Source organism: Lissotriton helveticus, chromosome 7, assembly GCF_964261635.1.
Source record: "Lissotriton helveticus chromosome 7, aLisHel1.1, whole genome shotgun sequence".
Taxonomy (NCBI): Eukaryota; Metazoa; Chordata; class Amphibia; order Caudata; family Salamandridae; genus Lissotriton; species Lissotriton helveticus.
The window spans coordinates 778,706,625-778,729,247 of NC_136068.1; the positions used below are offsets into that span (position 1 = coordinate 778,706,625).

The 22,623-nt window shown below is 49.1% G+C and overlaps 1 protein-coding gene and 1 long non-coding RNA gene across 5 annotated transcripts in view; one reads left to right on the forward strand and one right to left on the reverse strand.

The window, feature by feature from the left end:
- The window catches only part of LOC144769158 (phosphatidylcholine:ceramide cholinephosphotransferase 2-like), a 499,022-nt gene that overhangs the window by 175,717 nt on the left and 300,682 nt on the right, over positions 1-22,623 (forward strand). The gene's annotated exons all lie outside the window — the stretch shown is intronic.
- The window catches only part of LOC144769159 (uncharacterized), a 202,379-nt gene continuing 194,091 nt past the window's right edge, over positions 14,336-22,623 (reverse strand). Inside the window, exon 3 of the long non-coding RNA XR_013598673.1 lies at positions 14,336-17,255. This is a non-coding gene — a long non-coding RNA (uncharacterized LOC144769159). The remainder of the gene's footprint in view (positions 17,256-22,623) is intronic.

The window sequence follows — 22,623 nt, forward strand, 5'->3', positions numbered from 1 at the left end:
CAGCCAAGCACCACTCCGTGCACAGACAGCCAAGTACCACTCCACGCACACCATCCAGCCAAGCACCACTCCACACACACCGCCAGCCAAGCGCCACTCCACGCACACCACCATCCAAGCACCAGACCATGCACACCGCCAGCCAAACACCACTCAGCGCACACCGACAGCCAAGTACCACTCCACACACACCACCAGCCAAGCATCACTCCACGCACACCGCAAGCCAAGCGCCACTCCACACACACAACACCAGCCAAGCACCACTCCACAAACACAACACCAGCCAAGCACCACTCCGTGCACAGACAGCCAAGTACCACTCCACGCACACCACCAGCCAAGCGCCACTCCACACACACGACCAGCCAAGCGCCACTCAACACACACCACCAGCCAAGCGCAACTCCACACACACCGCCAGCCAAGCACCACTCCACGAACACCACCAGCCAAAGACAAATCCAAACACAACACCAGGCAAGCGCAAGAGCACGCACACCGCCAACCAAACACCAGACCACGCACACCGCCAGTCAAGCACCAGTCCGCAGACACCGCCAGACAAGCACCAGTCCACAGACACCGGCAGCCACCGGCAAGCGCAAGAGCACACACACCGCCAACCAAACACCAAACCATGCACACAGTCAGACAATGGACACTACACGCAAACTAACATCATACTTTAGTTTTTTTTTAAATAAAAGAGAAACAAAAACAAATTGCAAATTGATACAAATCTACTAGCTCGACAACTAAATCTAAAAAGACTACACAAATACAAACTTTGAAACTGAACAATAAGTTTTACAGAATAAAGACCAATCAGTTCACTGTACCACTCATTGATACTCCCAAAAATTATTTTGCGTGTGGTACAATCTAAAACAAGCAGGTACACACAGCCCGGGGTTTGAAGGGCAGTTGGGGCAGTACATGCGAACCTCCTTCCGCAAACCTCTTCGCCAACAGACTCTACATCTCCGACTGGGAAAGTCTTTTGAGGTTGTAGGAGGAATTGTATCAGGAAAGTGGCGATCTTTCAATCTGGCAACATCCTCCACCACTCCAACTCTAGGAACACTTGCCTGTTCCACTAAAACAAGGCTGCCTATTACAGACTCCTGAAACTTTACAAAAGTCATCTTTGACTGGGGACAAGATTTCTGGAACACAACAAAAGCATTAAAGCATGCCAAATGGAAAAGATGGATAGCCAACTTCTTGTACCAAATGTAAGCCTTACGAAGAGCAGCATACGGTTCCAACCTCTGATCTACTCTGTCAACACCACCCATGTACTTATTGTAGTGCAGTATGCACACAGGTTTGCACACTTCTGCAACCTGACCCCAAACAGTCACCGGTTCAGTGCTTTCATCATGTATTGTAGTCAACATGTAGACATCTCTCCTGTCTGAAAACTTCACAGCTAGAAGCTCCTCACAACGCAATGCACTGCACTGTCCCCGAGCAAGCTTTCGACAAACAAGTTCTTTTGGGAAACCTTTACGGTTTGAGCGGATTGTGCCACAAGCAACAGTGTCCACTTTGGCCAATTCCCTGAACAACCGCACACCAGTGTAGAAGTTATCGACATATAAATGATGGCCTTTGTTAAACAATCCACGACCAAGTTCCCACACAATTTTCTCAGTCACTCCAAAAGTCGACGGACAACCAGGGTGGTTAATCCTGGATTCCTTACCAGTGTACACCCTGAAATTAGAGACATATCCAGTCTCACTGTCACACAGCATATACAGTTTGATTCCATAGCGTGCCCTCTTACTAGGAATGTATTGCCGAAATACCAAGCGGCCCTTGAACAACAGCAAAGACTCATCCACTGCAATTTCTTTCCCAGGATAAAAGGTCTCAGAAAATCGATCAACCAAATGATCAATGACAGGCCGAATCTTGAAAAGACGGTCACAATCAGGGTGATCTCGTGGCAAAGCAAGACTATTGTCAACAAAATGCATCATCCGCAGCAGAAGCAAATACCTATCACGACTCATGACTGCCGGAAATATAGCTGTTGCCATCAAGGGACTAGTAGACCAATATGAAGCCATTGATGGTTTCCTAAGCAAGCCCATCAAAAAAGTTAATCCCAGAAACTTTTTCATCTCCTCCAAATTTGTGGGAGTCCACCGGGTAGCTCAAGCGTGGGGCTTAAGGCTGGCACTGCTCACCCTCAAAAAAATTTCAGCATACAAATTAGTCTGCTCTACAATCTCTGCCAAAAACACATCATCCATAAACAACTTGAAAAAATCAATAGGCAAAAAGTTTTCAGTGTTCACCCTACACCCTGGAACACCAGTAAATTCAGGCAATGCCGGCTGCACCATGCCTGGTGCAACCCAGAGGTCAGAACTTTCATCGTCAAGTCTTGCAGCCGCAGGCTGCCGCCCAGCTGCCTCTTGTCTCACTACACCAACTGGAAGTCTAGCAGCCCCAGCCTGCAGCCCAGATGTCTCTTGCCGCACTATTGGCACAGCAATGTCCTCCGCAACCACAGGCACAGCAATGTCCTCCCCAACCACAAGCACAGCAATGTCCTCCTCAACCACAGGCACATCATCCACACCAAAAGTAGCTTCATCAGCACTCAAAGTGTCTTCATCATCAGATGAAGCCATGTGTAGAGAAAACTCACTACCTGAATCTTCACCTCCCACCTCTGGCTCAGAATCAGAGTCAGACTCTGGACCATGGTCAGAGGAAGAATCAAAAAGCATTCCAACAACTTGCTGAGCAGTAATCCGGCAGCTAGCCATTATCCTTACAAATAAAGGAGTCTGCACAAACAACTCAACAACCCTAACACTGCGCAAAGTAAGATAAAAAATGTAAGACTTTTCACAAAAAACTATATTTAGAAAAAATATACAATTCACTTACAAGACACAACTACACTCACCAGCACCTACTCTGCAAAGACACAGCAAATAGGCAACGATATCCCACTAGAAAGAAGAAAAAAAAACTTACATCTACAGAAGTACACATCAAAAACAAATGCAAAACATGTTTTACAATCACAACAAACAGAAACCAAACATACTCGTATTACTACACACTTTGCAAAATAAACAATTACATTACAATTGAACAAAAAAAGGTCTCTTACCAAACACATGCAACTACAGAAACAGCAGAACAACAGAACCACCAGTAACAGAACCGCACACTCCAACAATCTAAAGAGAAAAAAAACAATACACATTAGAAGAAACAAAAACAACACACATTACAACAGGCTATGTCACAAATGGGGTGTCTGTCCCCAAGGGGGGAAGATTATGAATCATTATAAACGTGGGCCCCCTGGGAGCAACCCTACGGAGGGCAGAGAGGCCAAATAAAGACACGGCAGAACATACTGAAAACAAATGGGCCCAAGGAAGCAACCCTTGGCCAAGGGGTCGCTCCCTATAAAAAACAAAAACCTGGAGTTTAGTGGGCTTTTCTATCCCCCCCCCCCCCCCCTGGGACCAGAAACTGTAAAAAAAAAAACAGCCACTCCGCCCCCAGGGGGGGGCAGAATAGTCTACAATATTTATAAAGCCCCCTGGAAGCGACCCTTGCCCAAGGGGTTGCTTCCTTTATAAATATACTAAAATCCCTGGTGTCTAGTGGGCTTTTCTACCCCCCCTGGGTCCAGATGTGGCCCAAGAAACGGCTGATCTGCCCCCAGGGGGGGCAGACAAGTCTAAAAAAAATTATGGGCCACTAGGAAGCGACCCTTCCCCAAGGGGTCGCTTCCTTTACAATTATAAATAAATCCCTGGTGTCTAGTGGGCTTTTCTGCCCCCCCTGGGTACAGATCACGCGCTAACATGGGCGATCTGCCCCCAGGGGGGGCAGAAAAGTCTACACTACATTTTGATGGCCCTGAAAGCGACCCCTGCCCAAGGGGTCGCTTCCTTTACGAATAAAAACACAATCCCTGGTGTCTAGTGGGCTTTCCTGCCCCCCCTGGGTCCAGATTCCCGAATAAAACGGTTGATCCCCCAGGGGGCAGAAAAGTTCAAACAAATAAAAAATGCCCCAGGAAGCGACCCTTTCCCAAGGGGTCGCTTCCTTTTATCAAAAAAAAAATCCCTGGTGTCTAGTGGGCTTTTCTGCCCCCCCTGGGTCGAGACCGCTCGCTAAAACGAGCGATCTCGACCCAGGGGGGGCAGAAAAGTCTGAACAATAAAATTATGGCCCTAGGAAGCGACTCTTGCCCAAGGGGTCGCTTCCTTTTGTGAAAAAAACCATCCCTGGTGTCTAGTGGGGCATTACTGGTGCAGGATCGCGACGCTGTGCGCGATCCTGAACCAGGAATGCCCTGCATTGGGACATCAGGGGAGAGGAAACAGTGTTTCCTCCCCCCTGATGCCTCAAGGCACCGAGTAATGGCCCCCCCCCACCCCACCGGAGAGCAGGAAACAGACCTACCTGCTCGACGCGCTGGAAGCAAATGTCTTCCAGCGCGTCTGGCACTTCCTGATGACGTTGGCGTGCGCGACAGCGTGCTGACGTCACCAGGAAGTGCGGGGGGAGCGGGGGGAGCAGCGCGAAGTCTTCCGCTGCCAACCCCCCAAAAACAAACACGATCGGAGCCCCAGGAGGGGAGCGACAGCGCTCCCCCCGAGGGCTGTACTGATGACGGAGCGGTTCCGTCATCAGCACAGCCCAACCGATGCTGATGACGGAACCGCTCCGTCATCAGCATCGAAGGGTTTAAAGAACAAAAGTGCAACAGTAAGCATTTCACAGCAATGCTCACAGTGAGCAAACACACACAGACAGGTGTTGAATCCAGCCACCGTAGTTGTATATTGCCACTAGGCAGGTTTAAAAGCAACAAATGTGCAACAAAAACATTATTATCTATTAATTGAATGTCCAATGGCAGTAGGCCATAGTATTAACTGTTCATTTTCTGCCACGCTTTGCACTGGCAGTTGTATGTGGCTCACCCTGTTCACTGGGCGTTTGGCATGTAGCCTCACCCTGTCGCCTGCTGCTCCTCCTTGTCTCTACGACATGGGGGCTTGCCGTGCTGCTCCTACTGGTGCTACCTTCAGTGTCCAGCACGTCAATAGCAGCAGTTTGTGCAGTTTGAGCATTGATTAGAGCCTCCAGCGCACCGGTCATTCCGGCTATGCCCCTTGTCAGCTGATTGCTGTTTTGAGTCAGGACTTCCTGACTATTCATGCTACGCCTGCATAGCAGGGATGTGGCTGTTGCCTGGCGGTGGATAGATTTCTCAGTTCTCTCAGCACGCTGCTACTCCCTGCGCCTTGATGTGATTTCAGAGTCCAGTTTTGTGCACAGTTGCTGCATGGATTGGGTCATGTCATGTATGCCTGTTGCCATGCTCTTGTTAACTTCCACCAGTTCCCTGATGCCCTTACCAATTTCCTGCATGTTGATGTTGAGGTTGCGCATTTGTCTTTGACAGGACATGATGCCCTTGCCCTGCATCCTCTGAATCCTGAACATGGATCCCTCCAGGCCTTGGAAGACACTGGACCTCTCCCCAGGTGCACCTACACTCCTTCCTTGTACTGTGCGGCATCTAGTGGTACTTGAGACAGGCTCTGTGCTGGGCTGCAGTGTGGCAGAGATCTCAGCTTCAGGCAAGTTGTGTGAGTCTTCACCCACCATTTCACCAGCAGCTGTCTCCATTTCCATCAGTGGGGAAACGACATGCCTCCTGCTAGGGAGTGCTGCAGCTGTTTCAATTTCAAAGGATGCCTGCATTTCGGGTGACGAAACCAATAGTGGGGACTGTGAAGGTCTTGGGGAGGCCTGCATTTCTTCACCGATGTCAGGTTCTTGGGAAGGTGGCTGCCCACTCGGAACACCTGTGTCCTGTGATGCACTGGGACCTGGCTCATGACTGTCATCCCTCTCGGGTGCCGTGCCTTCTGCCTCCTGAGACTGCCTTCTGGATGTGTGACCTGTGGACATATGAGCACATATCAGCTAGGTGCAAATGTCTCACAGCCACTACAATTAAACTTATGAAATTGCACTTATTACATGCTGCCTGCCCTTCATTATGTCTGCATTCATTTGCCTAACTTGGTGGTTACAGTGCTGTGTGACATGCTCTTTCATTAACTGACTACATGTACCATGATGCATTCCTACTGTTTTGCACAGACACACTGGGACTGGGGTAACTTAGCTGCAAGGGGTGAGGGATGGATGAGGGTGTGAGGGGGATTGCTGTGCATGCATCTTACCTTTTCTAGATGCAGCTTTCGCCGAGCTGTCCACTTCTCCCAGTCCATGGACGCTTTCAGGCTCCATGGTTGTGGCTACCATCTCCTCCAGGTCGGTGGGGGGGGGGGTGCTGTGTTCTTTCCTCCACCTGTTTGCAAGGCCTGTTTGTGGTGGTCAGCTATTTTTTTTTGTGAGACTCCTTAGGTCATAAAACCTCTTTTTTAAATCTTCAGTGACTCTGGTGGTCACTCCCACTGCATTGACTTTCTCTAGGATTTCAAGCCAAAGCTTCCTTTTTGCTGATTCAGGCACAGTAAGGGAATGCCTTCCAAACAGTCTGTGGTGCACCTTTACCACCTCCTCCACAAGGACCTGGAGCTCCATGCTGCTGAATTTGAGCTTTCTTTTTCTTTCTGTCTGCTCTGTGTCCTTGCTGCTTGCCATGTTTAAATTTTAAAAGAGCACAAACTCTCTCTGCTGCTGCTCCCAGTCTCTCTGCTCCAACTGCCTCTCCAGAACCTTCTAATTAGTTGCAGCTGTCTGTGTAGCCACTTCCTGGTAGGAAGAGGGAGGGTGGTTGCACCTGATTGGCTGTTGTGTTCAGTTTCACTTTTGCTTGCTGTCCGATTCGGTATTTACCAAATCGGTATTTACCGATTCGGTATTTCCAATGCATTCCTATGGGCCTTTTGGCCCATAGGGATGAATGGGAAATACCGATTCAGTAAATACCGATTCGGAAAATACCGATTCGGTAATTTCCGAAAGTCCGATACCGAATTTTACCGATTCGGTAAAAAATACCGAATTTTCCCCTACATCTCATTTACCGATTTTTGAATACCGAATCGGTAAAATTCGGTATTTAAGAATCGGTAAATTCAGATTACCTACATCTAGCCCATTGTTTTTAAAGCCGTAAAAAGCTAGTAATGTAGCTAATAAAATGCCTCCACATATTTCTAAAATGAATTCCATATTAGCAAGAAAGTGCATTGTGCAACTAAGGAAATTATGCTATGAAATGACTAATAGGTGACATTTGGAACTGGCACTTTCTGGTTGGCTGAGGTGATGTCCCAGCCAGGCACCACCTACTACTCCCGTCAGGGGCGGGTGATTACACACACTGTATAACCTGCGCTCACCCTTGGGTAGCTTGGCGTTGAGCATCCAGGCTTATCACAGAGGCAATGTGTAAAGCATTAGCACAGCATTCACTCACAATAAATAAACTGAGCCTCACAAAAGAGACTTCACACGGGATATATATAAATAACAGTTGTATTTAGCACACACAATAATCAACTCAACATGAACAGCATGTATTTATGGACATAAATTACACTTGGAATTATTACTAGCAGTACTAGTTAAGACGACATCAGTAATATGTACCCTTAGGCAAGATCTTAATCTACTCCCCTTGGCACCCTTATGCAGTGTAACACATTGTCCACCCTCAGCCCACAATAGCCATTCTTATAATTCAATATCACACAGTTTTGGGGTGCCCCCCGGACCATAACAATATCAGAAATATGTACATACAACAAATACCAACACTTATTAGTGCGGTGCAGGGGGTAGCAGGCAGGGCTGCACAGAACGCGCTTGCACACATATGCACTCAGCACCCTAATGGGGTGCACTGATACCAGCAGGTCAATTGATAACACACCTCAGACGCCGTAGCCCCATGCCTTGCTCCACCCTCCAACTCATCTCAACTATCCTACACCCACAGATTGAAGATAAGGCATCCTTCCTCCCGGATACTAGGCCGGGTCTGAGGAAAGCAGGTGGGGGTAAGGTGGTAGGACTAATTTAGAGGCAGGCATCAAATAGGGATTGGCCACCACTCTGGAAGTTCACCCACTGGATGTGGAGCAGACCCAGGCAGAGGGCAATAGTCAGTCACACTAAGAGTTCCACAAAAGCCATCCGCACCAGCCCAGTTCTATGAACCACAGGGGGCTCTCTCAGTCTCATGACCCGCTTCCGATCATTCTTAAAAGCGCTCTTTCTGCCCAGTCAGTCACTCACAACCCAGGCCTGAGCCGGACAATACTACGTGGCAACACAAGGTCGTCGGGGGGGCCGAGTGAGGAGAGGGCAGGTGGTCAGTGGAAATGAGGGCCAATAAGGGAACAATCTATAAATGGAGAAAGAAGCAGGAAGGCCTCTCGGAAGAAGGAGGGACCCCATCAGGTACACATTGAACAGAGTGGCACGCAGACAATCTGGGCACAGCATCTGGTACGTGCTGATACAGGATGCACCATGCCATTCTGGTCACGCACAGCTAAGGGTTGCAAAGTCCATGCCTCCCTGGAAATGAGGCACAATGCCTGGTGCACGTTGACCATGGTTGCACGAGGCAATTCTGGTCACACACGCAGGCGCAAGTTCAGCAATGCTTCACGAGGTAGAATGAGGCACTACTAGGGTTATGCCCCCAACTACGAGGGACGCAACATGTGAATCGGACACCACATGCAATGATCATGCAGTCGGCCTGTCTCACGAGAGAGATGCGGCACAATCAATGAAGCGGGCCACTCTGGATCCTGCAACCGGTGAATTCACTCACCACCAACAAGAAGCTTATGCATGCCGAGGTCCCCACGATGCAGGTCCACATGCCTTGGGTGAGGGCACGATCTTGGGAGCTCTGCACCCGGAAATCCGGTCTCCTGGCAAAATTCTTAGTTTCACCGTCATGCCACACTGCCATTTAGGATTCAGTAGATGACGAGGGCACTTAAGAGGGCACCGCTTTCCAGGTGTCACAAGTAGATGGTGTGGGTCCCTTGAAGGAGATCTTTGATGTCCCTGAGACCTCTGAAAGAACTGGGGGCAAGGCAACAAGCCCTTGGAGAGCACACTTCAGGGTACCACACAGCAGCAGATAGTCAGCCCAGGCCAGCCACTATTTAGGAAGTTCATGCGGTCCCTTTCAATGGCAGTAATCTTCCTTGCGCTCAACAGATTCCTCTGGCAGTTTGCACCACAAAGTTTTAGGTTCTTTGGTGCGACATCCCCACAAGTGTATCTTTGCCTTGCTGAAGTATGGCACCAGTACTTATACTGTAGTGTGCCATTGAAGTTGGGGTGGTTCAAAGGGTCTCCATTTGGACCACAGATGTCTCGCCTAAATTTCAGTCCTGTCTGCCATGAGGCCATGAAATGCAGATCTAAATCTTTAGTGGGGCAATGGTCTGGCTCCAGATACCAAGTATCAAAACCTCTTCCTCCAATCTATCCAGCCAGGCCTGCAAATGGCCGAGGTCTGTCCTTCCAGTTGCATGTCCAATGTTTTATAGCTGTCTCTGGGGGGTGCCCAGATGTGCTCCCCCAGCCTTCAGTGCGGACTGGAGCCAAGCACAAAGGCAAACAAAGAGTTTTAGAGCAGAGAAACACGCACTGAATAGTATGCCATTTCTACTCTAATCATGACAAAACCACCATTACCACTGGAAAGGGTTTGTTAGTGTGAATCCAATGATACAAGATATCATTAGGCTGCTCCACTGCAATCCACTATTGCAGCTTGAAGTAATTTCATCTCTTCCTCCATAATAGCCTATGGGAAGAGCAACGCTCATTGGTATTGGAAAACACTCATCGGTATTCTTCACTACGTAGACAGGAAAATATTTTTGCACCTGTCTTACCACTCACTCACCCCTTAAGATGTGCCCTTTGGGTGCTCGAATGGTAGTCATAGGTCCTCTCAGGATTTAAAAAGGCTAGCCTGAGCCAAAGCGCAATTGTGCACACTCAGACCTTGAATGACAGGCTGGCACATGTTTCAAAACAGCACTGGTGCAAGTGCGCACACTTGCCTGCAATGGCAGGCCGATCACATGTTTTAAAACACCCTAGGTGCAAGTTTGCACACTGGCCTGAAATGGCAGGTGGGACCCATTTTCAAGACCCATAGGTGCAAGTGCACACACACAAGCCTGCACTGGCAGGTGTAACCTACGTTCAGAAACATTAATGGTGCAAGTGCACAGATCGGCCTGCAATGGCAGGTGGCCCACAGGCTTTAACCCTGATAAGTGCAGGTGTCCAAACCGCTTGCAATGGTGTGCTGCACTCCGGTTTACGACCACTATAGGTGTGAGTGTTCACACACACAGACCTGCAATGGCAGCCCTGACCTATGTTTAGAATCCACAGGTATGTACCACTTCCTAACGTGTTTAGAAAGGTCGCACTAACTCTCACACTGTATTTACAGTGGGAGAGTGCCAGGAGCACTGAAGCCACAATAAGAGAATCAGGCAAACTGCCTTTACAATACGTCAGAGCCTTTACCATGCATATGTCTTAACCATGTATATGCGTGGTTAAGGCAGTAGGTGGTCTAGATGCGCGGTTGGGCGGGCACAGGAAGAGGAAGGATCGGGAGAGGAAGTGGACTGATAAGTGGGGCTGGGGCCGAGTTTTGGTGGGGTGGGGGTAGTTTTAGGGCTCAGGTGGGGTCGGTTTGTTGAGGGGCTGGGTCTTAGGCTCAAGGCAGGTGAGGGGTCGGGGTAGTTTTAGGGATGAGGTCGTTTTTAGGGCTCGGGGGGGTTCAGGTTGTTTATAGGGCAGGGCCCAGAGTTTTAGGACTCAGGGCGGGGGGTGTCTGGGTAGTTTAAGGTTTCAGGTGAGGGGTAGTTTTTAGGACTCTGGGGGTCGGGTTAATTATAAGGCAGGGGCCAGGGTTTTAGGGCTCAGGGGGGACACAGTAGTTTAAGGTTTTAGGGTGAGGGTAGTTTTTAGGGTCAGCAGGTCGGGTTAGTTATAGGGCAGTGGCCAGGGTTTTTCGGGCGAAGGGAGAAGGGGCTGGGGTGTGAACTTTACCAAACATCCCTTTACCAATCATGCCTTTGCCACCAATTTGCGTGGTAAAGCCATGTGTGGTAAAGACATGCATGGTAAACGAAAGCGTTGTTTAGGCTGTGTAGTAGAGGCGCACATAGTTTAGGAATGCATGCCTCTGTCGTACAACCAGAGAATCAGCCAAACCCAGGAGCTGTCCTGTGGTGGGAGCTGACCCCTAGGTAGGGAACGCTCGCATGGTTCGTCAGGGAACATGCAGGTGTACCTACCCGTTAAATCACCCGCCCTGAGCTCCAACCCGCAGGATTTACCCTAGTGCCACTTTGGCTGTAGTGAAAGTCTCCCTCAAGGTTCGCTCCTGAGTGAGAAAGGCCAACCTGAGCATGAGCCCTTTTTGACAGGCTTTTCCGGTGGGAGGCACAATCAGTGCATGTCCCACTACTAGCCAGTAACGTACCTGTCCTGTGTATGTGGGGTACCTTTTACCCGGGCCCTCCCAGGTACAACACCTAAACCAATCAAGTCTGCACCCTATCCTGGCATGTGTAGGAAGGGCGTGAGCACTTTCCCATTTTGGTACAGTTGGAAAGTGCCCAGAGTCCTAAGGTCATGAAAAGAGAGTTGGCAAAACCAGAAGGACAAAAAGCAAAGAGTTTCAGGGAAATCCTCCTAAGAAGGCCTATGTCCAACGGTGACTTAAATCATGTATGAATTGCCACTCACATATCTGGCTGAGGTACTATGTAAATACAACCATATTTTCTTCCTAGGTGTCTGCTTACCATACGTCAAAAATTCACCACAAATACCATTCTTTGATTTCTAGAACACAGATGCATGCTAGTCATTGATCATGTGTGCAAGGGGTTTGCATCCTATGCAGTTCAATGCCAACTTGGGCAGTTATCTCATGTCACATGATAGCTAATTCCCTTGTATGACCTGATGACTCTAATAAACTACCAATGACATCATGTGCTTAGTTACCCCATTATATTCCAGTCACTACCATGATATGCCCTGGCACTGTCATGCTAGTCAGTGTCATGACATTCCCATTTATCTTGCACATGCCACTTAATTTCATCTCGTATCCCAGCTGTCCTTATTATAAGCCAGTAGGTCCTCTAAAGTGTCTAGGTATCTACCATGTACCATTAAAAGTTAACATCTGCAGGGTTCTCCTTCAAATTCATCTGCATAGACACTCACTGATCCACACACCTACAAATATACACACACAGATGCAAGCATGCACATTAGGCCTGTGCAAAGTTGAAAAGACAGTAGACTTGCAAGTTCACAAAATATATTTTGAACTATGCCAGCTTTGTGAACTGCAAAGCTCGTACACTTTAAAAAATAAAATAATGGGGCTAAGAATGGTGCACTGAGCTCTAACATGTACTTTCGTACTCTGCAGTGACAAAAGGACAGCTATTTAACCTTTTAGCTTAGGTCTCCTTTCCTCACTCACTGCTAGAAATTTCAGGATAGAATTTCTACGAATGGGGAAAAGAGATAATATGACTGGACTGCGGACATTATGTTTCCCCACTCAGATAGGGAAACGGAACCCCCACAGCCTGTTGTCCTGTCCTTGTTGAGGGGAACATACGACTGTGGGATGTGAAAATTCAGGAAATGTTATCATTCTTCATGAAGTTTGATAACCCTAAGGGGCATATTAGCAATCTGCTGCGATAATTATCTCTCAGCGCTTTTAGCGCGAGGATAATTATTGCATGCTAACACTGGATTCCATAGCGGAGATAACGTGCTATCAGCAACGCTTATCTCCCAAGCGATAGGAATCCATGCGTTAGCTGGAAAACAGTGCGATTATCGCTGGAAATCCAGCGATAGTCATACTGCTACCAGTGAAACCTTGCTGATAGGGCAGGCTGATCTTAGCCCTGTAATCCACCTCCCATTGACAACCTCAAGCCAACAGTGGGACCTTCTCAAAGCCAGCACCTAACCTAAAAATAACTCTAGAAAGTAACTATTACCCCTTCTGTCTACACAGGGGTCCTTGTGCACACCGAAAAGCACCCACTGTTACAGTGCCCGTTCCCTCAGGAACTCAACAAATTAAACTCCAAAGCACAGGTGCACCACAACACATTGTTCAAATAAAAGCGAGTGTATAGTCCAGATCCAATAAGTAACGAAGAGAGATGTTCCTCGGTTTGATCTCTTTATTTCATCAGACTAGAAAAAAGCACAGTACAGCCGACACATTTTGTCCCAGTGTAGGACTTCTTCAGGGCTGCAGCTACAATTCGAATTGAGTCCAGTCGTATGACAAGAAAGGGAGCTGCAGTTTAGTGTCGCTGACAGATGGTGTGAGTACAGCAATTACGCTCCGAAGTAGTTGATAATGCTGTCGTCATTCTATTGTATAGGTGTGCCGGGCAGGAAAACATCAATGACTGAATGTGTGCTTTATTGCCTGAGGAAAACAGTCTATATATACACTGTACAGGAATTTGGCTTAATGTCCATTACTAACCTCCCATTGGATTACATGGCTAAGTCAGGTCACAAGCAGGCGTTAGGAAAGTAGCATTAACTGTGGTTAGCGCTACTTTTCTTAACGCTCTGCTTGTTAGCATGCAGCTTGTTAATTGGAGAAATGTCGGTTAGCGACATTTCTCCAGTTATTTTGGCACGGAACGCCCACTTTGTATCTCATTAGAGATGCAAAGCCCTGCGTTGTTGAAAGGGGCGCTAAATCAGCAAAACACGGAATAGCGTGTCCACACTAAACACAAGATGGCAATGGTATATTCTGGCCAGCACCTCTGTAACAGTTTGTATCAACAGTCAAAAAAATATATATACAGGGATATTCTCCAGTGTGCTCAATGTCTGACACCGTGCCTTCCACAGTGTCACAATGTATGTAGGAGAACCCACAATATAAACAAGAACAAATGTTTATTTAGACAGAGCACAACCCAAACGTTTGTTGCCTCAGTAACTTAAGTACGTTGAGAAGCACGTGACATAATAAATGGCACAACTCAAAAAATAGTCCAAAAAGTAGAAAGATCTTTAATTTTCAAATCTTCATCACAGTTGACCCGTGGATAAAGAGAAATTCACAGCCAACACGTGTTTCCTCTTTGGACGACTTTTTCAAGGCTGTACAAGAAATATATATATATATATATATATATATATATATATATATATATATATATATATATATATACATCTTATTTGACATATAGAAACAATTATAAGAAAAAAAAAATTCTTTTTTTGATAGCATTTCTTTGCAACTTAATCACTATACCAAAGGATACGAACCCAGATGTGCTGGAAGAATTATCATAATCTGAAACAGGAATAGAAGAAAAGGGGAAGCGAAACGAAAGAGAAGAGAGAGAGAAACAGATAAGAAATGTGTGACAAGTTCGCAAAGTTGGGTTAAAAAGAGTCACTAACCAGTGAACCAAACCCAAAGATTATATACCAAAACTGCACACATTCAATTAACCAAAAAGTGCTGAAAGAATGTAAAACCAAATGTCCAATAACAATCTTAGAAAAAATGTAAGAATATCAATAAATACCTAAGAAGTTGTAAAAAAGACGTTGTAAGTTCACGGCGTCTCTTTGAGTTATAAAACAACTTGTCGAAGGCAAACTTAATTTCTGTCGCGGTTCGAGCTGTCTGTAGACACAAACAAACTTACAATCAACAAAGAAGTCTAATGAGGAGCATGTTTACAAAAGAAGGCCACATATTCAGAAGGACCATAGAATTGTATTGGCACATAGAAAACACGTGTCGGCTGTGAATTTCTCTTTATCCACGTGTCAACTGTGATGAAGATTTGAAAATTAAAGATCTTTCTACTTTTTGGACAATTTTTTGAGTTGTGCCATTTATTATGTCAGGTGCTTCTCAACTTACTTAAGTTACTAAGGCAACAAACTTTTGGGTTGTGCTCTGTCTAAATAAACATTTGTTCTACGGAATGGCGTGTCTTTGCTGATAATGCAATGAAATTATCGCCGCTTTTCGGCCGAAAACAGCAGCAAAAGCTGCGATAAGTTTATATCGCCGTCTTGGTAATGTGCCCCTGAATCCGGTCTACTATTCTGTTATAATTAAAACTTTAACCGTCCTTATAGACACACTCAAAACTCACACATGCACAGAGCCACACTCACACACACAAAGACAATCACTCACCTGAATCTCCCTTCTTTAACTCGCTGGCCTGCTTGCAGCGTCAGCGTTTCATCTGCCTCTCCATCGGTCGCTTCCTAGTATGGTTAGGGTTTTGGAATAGGACCATGTGATGCTCAGATGTGCAGGAGAAGGAAATGACTGCTTCAGGTGTATTCTGCCCAGCTACCCACTTCCATCATTAGCTGAGCCTAACTGGCTATCAGACTCGGCTAGCGATGGTGAAGAAAGAGATCGCAACACAAACATTTCTTGCGATGGAGTGGCAGAAAGTGCCAGTATATGTGCTTCCCCTCCTTTTACCCACTATATGCACACTGTGCATGCAGATAAACAGTGACAGCTCAATCTTCTTAAAGTCCTTATATGTGCACTGTGTATGTAAGACCAAACTGTGCTATAATTGGAAAAACTTTACTATGGGAACCCATACATTTGGTGTCATGTATTGGCAACAAAAAGAGGGTGGAGTCACGAGGGGCGTAGTCATGAAAAGCAGTCTGACAGTCAGCTTATACATTTATTATTTAAAAACTGTGCCACAAAGAAATTAGCAACAAGGAGAAACATGACAGTAAATCTGTTTTGGATTAATTGGTTGCAGAGGATGCATTTTAAAATTTCTTATAGGGTTGAGGCACGTGTTGCAGGGAGCTTCATGTGGCCAGTAAATTTCAGTGAATAATAATAATAGTAATAATACTGGTAACATAACTCTGGTGGTTAGCACTTGCTGGAGAGATTTGTGGTCTGTCTACTAACAGTTTTGACACATAAAGTAGCATAAAGTGTTAATGTGTTTCATTCAAAGTGCGTTGTGTAACATTCATGAGAAAGATTTTTATTTTATATAGACATGTAAGTGACTTACTACTTTTGATAGAGAGACCCTTCTATTATTTGCAGTTCATAAACTGCAGTCCTTCTAATATAGTACAGTGAGCTATGAATCAGAATCAAGGGCCCACATGCAAACTTCAGATCATGTGTTTAGACCCTTATTGTTTGTTCTCAATCTGTTGTTATTATAAGGCTGGTAAAAAAGGGTTTCTTTGGTTAGTAATAAAGTCCTATTAGTACAGACAACCCCAAGCACTGCATTACATTTTAAATCCTGAGTATGCGTTTTCTGATTATGCGTTTCTCCTGGCTATGCAGTTTTAACATATTATCCCTTTCAGTAAAGACTATGGTCCTCATTAGGATGTTGGTCGGACCACCATCTGCAGGCTGTCTGTGGCAGTGCGACTGACATTCAGTAGAGCAGTCTGACTGCCGCATTATGATGCAGTCAGTCAGACCACATCGGTTGGAGGGACTGACCAACACATCCGACAGGCTCAAGTAGTCTGCCGGCTCATCAGTCGGATTATATACCCTATATTAGTGGCGGTGCCTACTCAAGCACCACTGTAGAGATAATGATGTCCCTTTCCGACAGTCTTTCCATGGCGGTCCGACCACCATGGAAAGTCTGTCAGAAAGGGTCTTTGAGGTCCCCTAGCAGGGCCCAGTCTCTTATGGGCCTCAGCAATGAGGCCTAGGGGCACTTGTGGTGCCACCCAAAACATTCATACCCATGTGCCAGGCAGTGCATGGATGTTTAAAAACATCCCTTTTTCTATTGCAGCTTGTGCTCGGCCCTTTTCGGGGCAGCAAGGGAAAACGTTTTCATGATTGCTGATCCCTGGGGGACCGGCGAACTACAAATATGGCCGACGTACAGGGGCACGCATGCGCAGTGGCCGGCCAGACAGGTCAAAGTGCAGCCACCCCGAGCAGTAACGCTTCGCGTTCTCGTTCGGGAGAGTGTTGCTTACCTTCCGTGACTTACATTGCACTTCCGGGGCTTCGAGATCCTCATCCGTGTCTTGCTTTGTTGCAGCATTGTTTCCTTCCTGGATCTCCTTTTTTCAGTGTTCCTGGTCCGTGCACCTCCTCCGCTTGGTGGACTCCGTTTTCTCCGTCTACCCGCTACCTACAAAGAATAGAAAAGAAAGACAGCTGCAGTACTGAACAAGACGGTAACAGCGCTTGGCGCAACCATTTATTTCTATATTCCTTGCCCCTTGTGTATACTTATTTGATCCTGTGTTCCTGACGCTGTGGTTGATGAAACGCTGGAATTACACTATAGGAGACAAGGAACTTTTGGCCATAAAAAGGGTCTTTGAGGAGTGGAGGTAGTATCTGTAAGGGGCAATCACAGGATAACAGTAACCTGCTGTTTTTGAAATCCGCAAGGGCTCTATCCATGCGACAACTGTGTTGGACTCCGTTTTTCATTGATTATGACTTCATTATGCAGTTCCAAGTGAGGAAAAAGAACGGGAAAGCAGATGTTCTATCACGCTTAGGTTACGAACCCCTAGAACATCAAGGTGAGCCTCCCCTATAATAGCTGGAGAGCGAATAATCGGTGCTCTGTATTCTGAAGGCGACTTCTTAAAGACAGTTACGTAGGTACAAGCCTCCGCAGCTATGAGAGAGACAGTTTGTACCCAAGCAGTCACTAAAACTCAAGACCTGTTCTACGTCCAAGGGGGTTTAGTACTTCCCACCCATGATCTGAGGTTACAGGCTTTAGAGTGGAGCCACGCTCATCCTCTCGCTGGACACCCAGGGTACAGCAGAGACACTTTTGGTGGCCTAGCATGAGGAGGGACACAAAGCACTATATTCAGACATGTCATATGTGTGCCCAAGGGAAAGCCTCTCACCAAGCTCCTGTGGGGTTGGTACATCCATTACCCACTCCACCTATCCCTTGGCATACAGTATCCTTAGAATTTATAGTGGATTTACCAAAAACTGCCCAAGGGAACACTACTCTCCTTGTTGTAGTAGACATTGACCAAGATGGCCCATTTTATCCCATTGAGGGCTCTCCCCACGTCCAGAGTGTTAGCTTCTGTATTTGCTCAGCATGTTGTACGCTTACATGGCCTTCCCTCCATACTGGTGTCCAACAGGTGGGCTCAATACATTTCTAGATTTTGGAGGCAGTTGGAAGCCCTTTTGCAGATAGACGTTTGGTTGTCCTCGAGCCACCACCCTCCGACAGATGGCCAAACTGAGTGGGTAAACCAGTGTTTTGAACAGTATGTCAGGTGCCAAGTCTTACACTCTCTTTCTAATTGGGATGAGATGGCGTGGTTTGCTGAGTTTTCATATAACAACCGTTCCCACTCTTCCACTGCCTACTCCCCTTTTTATTGTACTTACGGTTTTCACCCACGAACCATGCTATCCCGCTTCCTTCCTCTTGTTCTACCCCTGTAACCATAGATTTTGTAAAAGAGACACAAGATATACACAGACGGCGTGGCCAAGATGGCGTCGGAGTAGGACGCTTTCTCGAGCCTCTCCGACGCCGATCCTGCATAGCGGCTAATTGCGGGGTCCCGAGGCGCCCTACTTGCGCTGTACGATCGGCGGGGGCTGCCGATAGCTGGCGGCGTGTTCCGGTTTCCCCCCTTCGTCGGAGGGTGACCGGTGAGAGGCGAGAACTAAGTGCTGAGCGGCGGCCTGCGAGGCGGCGGCCTCGCGTGATCTGGTGCCGGAGGAGGCGGAGCAGTTCCGGGCCTTGTCGCCGCACCGGCGCAGGGTACGCCGCGCTGAGCGGGAGCAGCGAAGATCCGGACCCGCCGGCGGAAGGAGCGTCCATTGCAGGACACTGGGAGGAGCGACCGGCAGCCCGGGCCCGGACCGGTGACTGGACGACACCTGGGGCCGGCGGAGGGAGCCGGGGGGAGGCCCCCCCTGAGAGTCGGAGCCGATCCGAGCGCTGCACACCGGAGGTAGACCAGAGGGGGTCCGCACCCCAGGGAGTGACGGGCCGGCGTGCCTACCAGCGGGGAAAGGCAGGAGAGGCTGCGACGTGGCGAGGCCCAGTATCGGCGCCAGGTCGCGCGCCTCGTGAGTGACTGCTGATTTTGGGCCTGGTCAGTGCGGGTGGCTGGAGGGCCGATGCGGGGGCTTACACACGCCTACAAAAAGCGAGGCAGGAGGCATTGAGCCTGGCAGCCGGACCACGGTAGCGGCTGGGCTCTAGACACCATCGGGGGCCCTGGTCACTGCTAATAGAGACTGTGGAGTGGTTTGCCATTTCGTTGGAGGTGGGCTTTTACGGCGACGCCTGGAGGAAACGGGGCTTTCGCGTCTTGCCAACACGGTTTTGGGGAGCGGAGCGCTGTGCCTGCCGCCACTCGGATGGTGGGCCCTGGTAGCGGCCGAACGCTTGGAGCTGCTTTGAAGGAACCTTATCGCTGGCCGACCGATCTGGACTGTCCCTGGTATTGGCCGTTGGAGGGGATGCGTGCCACATTGGGGTGCCGTAGGCCTTGAGCCTAGCAGTCTGCCTTGCGGTGCAGGCCTCCCCGGCCGCCTTCTGCCCCTGGATTGCATCTTGGACACTGGTACGCCGTCGGATCGAGGTGACCTAGAGGAAGAGTGGCCGCACTACCGTAGGGGGGTGCCTGACTGACCACTGGAGTGGACGACCGGCACCATCGGCCGGTCGCCCTAACGCAGTGAATCGCCGTCCCGGCTCCCGCCCTCCGAGTGGCGGTGATCTGGAGCCTGTGTGTAGGAGTGTGGAAGAGCCTGACCACCATGTCAAACTCGCAGCGCAAAGGGGGGAAGACGGGGAAGGAGGTAGTCCTCAAATCATCGCAGCAGCCAGCCTCGCCGGGGGCCAGTGGCTCCTCCAGACAGTCAGATGATGAGGCGCCGGCGACTAAAGCCTTCATGAAAGAACTCTTCGCCACTATCAAGGACGATATTTCCGAACTCCGTACGCAGTTGGCCTCGGACCTCAGAGAGGTGCGGAGAGACGTGGATGGGATCGGCGAAAGGGTGGCGACGCTGGAAGACCATGATCTTAGCATGGCGCATGATGTGCATCAACTCCAACAGGACATCATACGCCTTACGGAGCAGAATCTGGATTTACAAACCCACGCGGAAGATTTGGAAAACCGCTCCAGAAGAAATAACATTCGTATCAAAGCGGTGCCGTGGGACGGCGAGGCAGGGGACCTGCGTGGGTACGTCCTGGCCCTGTTTCTCCAGATCTTGGAGGATGAGGAGGTACGTGACGTCCAGATGGACAGAGTGCATAGAGTGGGGCTGCCCAGGAGGGGCGGAGGGCCGCCTCCTGACATTCTTGTTTGCGTACACGATTTTCAGTTGAAGGAGAAGATATTGCGAAAAGCGAGAACCACTACCTCGTTGCAATTTAGGGGCCATCGCCCCCAGCTTTACCAGGACCTGGCAGCAACGACCTTGCAGAAGCGGAGGGACTTCCGCCCTGTGACCGCCTTCCTCCGGGAACGCGGAGTATCTTACTCCTGGGGCCACCCCTTCAGGATCATCTTTCGTTGGGAGAATCGGTTGCGACAGATCAACTCCCTGCGGGAGGCAAAGGATCTCCTAGGTATTGAAGAAGCGGAACCGACGCAGGAGGCCCGTGGCTCCCCGTTTCGGAGGCGACGACGCTCTTCATCATGGCACAATGTAGGCCCGGCAACAGAACGACGACGGCCGGATTCGGCGACTAGTGAGCAAGAGAGAGGGGCCGCAGTGGCCTCGGTGGCCTCCGCCACCGTGACTGATCCCCAGATGGGCTCTGGTGCAGCGTGACCCCGAACTCATGGAGTGGCGTCGGAGGGGCTCTTGGCCTGAGGTCCCCGGGGCACAATGGTACTTTTGGAGAAGACGCCCCGGACTGTGGACCTGGGGGTCCCCAGGTGGACCCCCCCGCCCCGACCCCAGTCCAGTGGGAGACTTCTGAACCACGACCTACTGGAACTGAAGACTGCGAGGTTCAGGTTCAGTGCCTTGAGTTGCATTTTGTTGTTCTTTGTTCTTGGGGGGGGAGAGGGTGGGCCTCTTGAAGCTCTGCATAAGGGTGTCTTGGCAGGGTGGTTTGGTTTGGGGTTGGGGATACGGGGGGTGGCGGCGGCGATATGTGATGGGTGTCTGCTGGGGATATTTTGGATGGCGTTCTCCTATACGTTTGTATGTTGTTTCGGGATGTACCTTTTCATGACCCCCATGTGCCTTCGGAACGTGAATGCCGGGCGCGGCCTGCGGTATGACCATGTGGGTTGTTTGGAGTGGGTGTGGCTGGGATCCTTCCCCCGGATCTTTCCGTGGGCTTGGGCCCTGATGCATGTGCGGGGCCGGTGCGGGCACCGAGGTTGTCTGGTTGTGAACATAGCGTGGATTCTGTGTTGCCTCTTATGCCTGTCTGCATAGGAACGTGGAATGTGAAGGGCCTTAACTCTCCGCAGAAGCGGCAGAAACTCTGGAAGTACATCATGGATCATCATTTAGATGTGGTGGCCCTCCAGGAAACGCATCTGGCTAGGAGAGATGAGTTGAGGCTTCGTCATAGGCAGTTCCCCCTTATCTACAGGGCATCTGCGACCACGAAGCATAGAGGGGTGGCCCTACTCTTCCGAGCTTCCCTGCATTTTCAACCCGTGGGGGTTAGTGTGGATAAGGAAGGCCGTTGGCTGCTGGTGAAGGGATTGTTGCATGGACGCCTATGTACTTTTGCTGTGTTGTATGCCCCTAATGCGGGACAGAATGGCTTTCTGCAGGAGCTGCTGGACAGGATGGGGGACTTTGTGGAGGGTCACTTACTCTTATTAGGGGATTTCAATATGGTGTGGGACAGGGGTCTGGATAGTTCTGGGGGCCGCAGGGCAGACACTGGGGTCTTTTCAGATGAAACTAAACGTCAGATAGGAGACATGGGACTGATTGATAGTTGGCGCTCTCTCCACTCACAGACCAGGGATTACACCTTTTTCTCCAACGTACATCACTCATACTCCCGCATTGATTATGTTTTGGTTAGTCAGGCCCTCCGGGGGGACATCCAATTAGCTGATATTCTTCCGCTTTCACTATCGGACCATAGCCTCGTGGTTCTGGGACTGCACTGGGCCACCGGGGGAGATGGTTGGCGCAAGTGGTATTTCCCGGCGGCTCTAGTGCGTGATGGGGAATCGTGTAAGGCTCTGCGCAAGGCAATTGGTGACTTCTTCCTCCTCAATCCACCTGCGGACACGTCGGTGTATACCACGTGGGACGCATGCAAGGCCTCTCTACGGGGCACATGCCTCGCTCTCAATGCAAATTTGAATAAACTGAGGCGCAAGGAACGGGAGGCTCTGGAACTGGAACTGGCTTCCTTAGAGCAGGCCCACAAGGCGAACCCCTCCAGGGTGACTCTACGCCCCCTGACGGCGGTGCGAGGGAAACTGAGGGCCCATTACAATAACAGGGCGGAGTATACTCTTCTGCGTCTTAGGCGCACCTCTTACTCCCAGGGC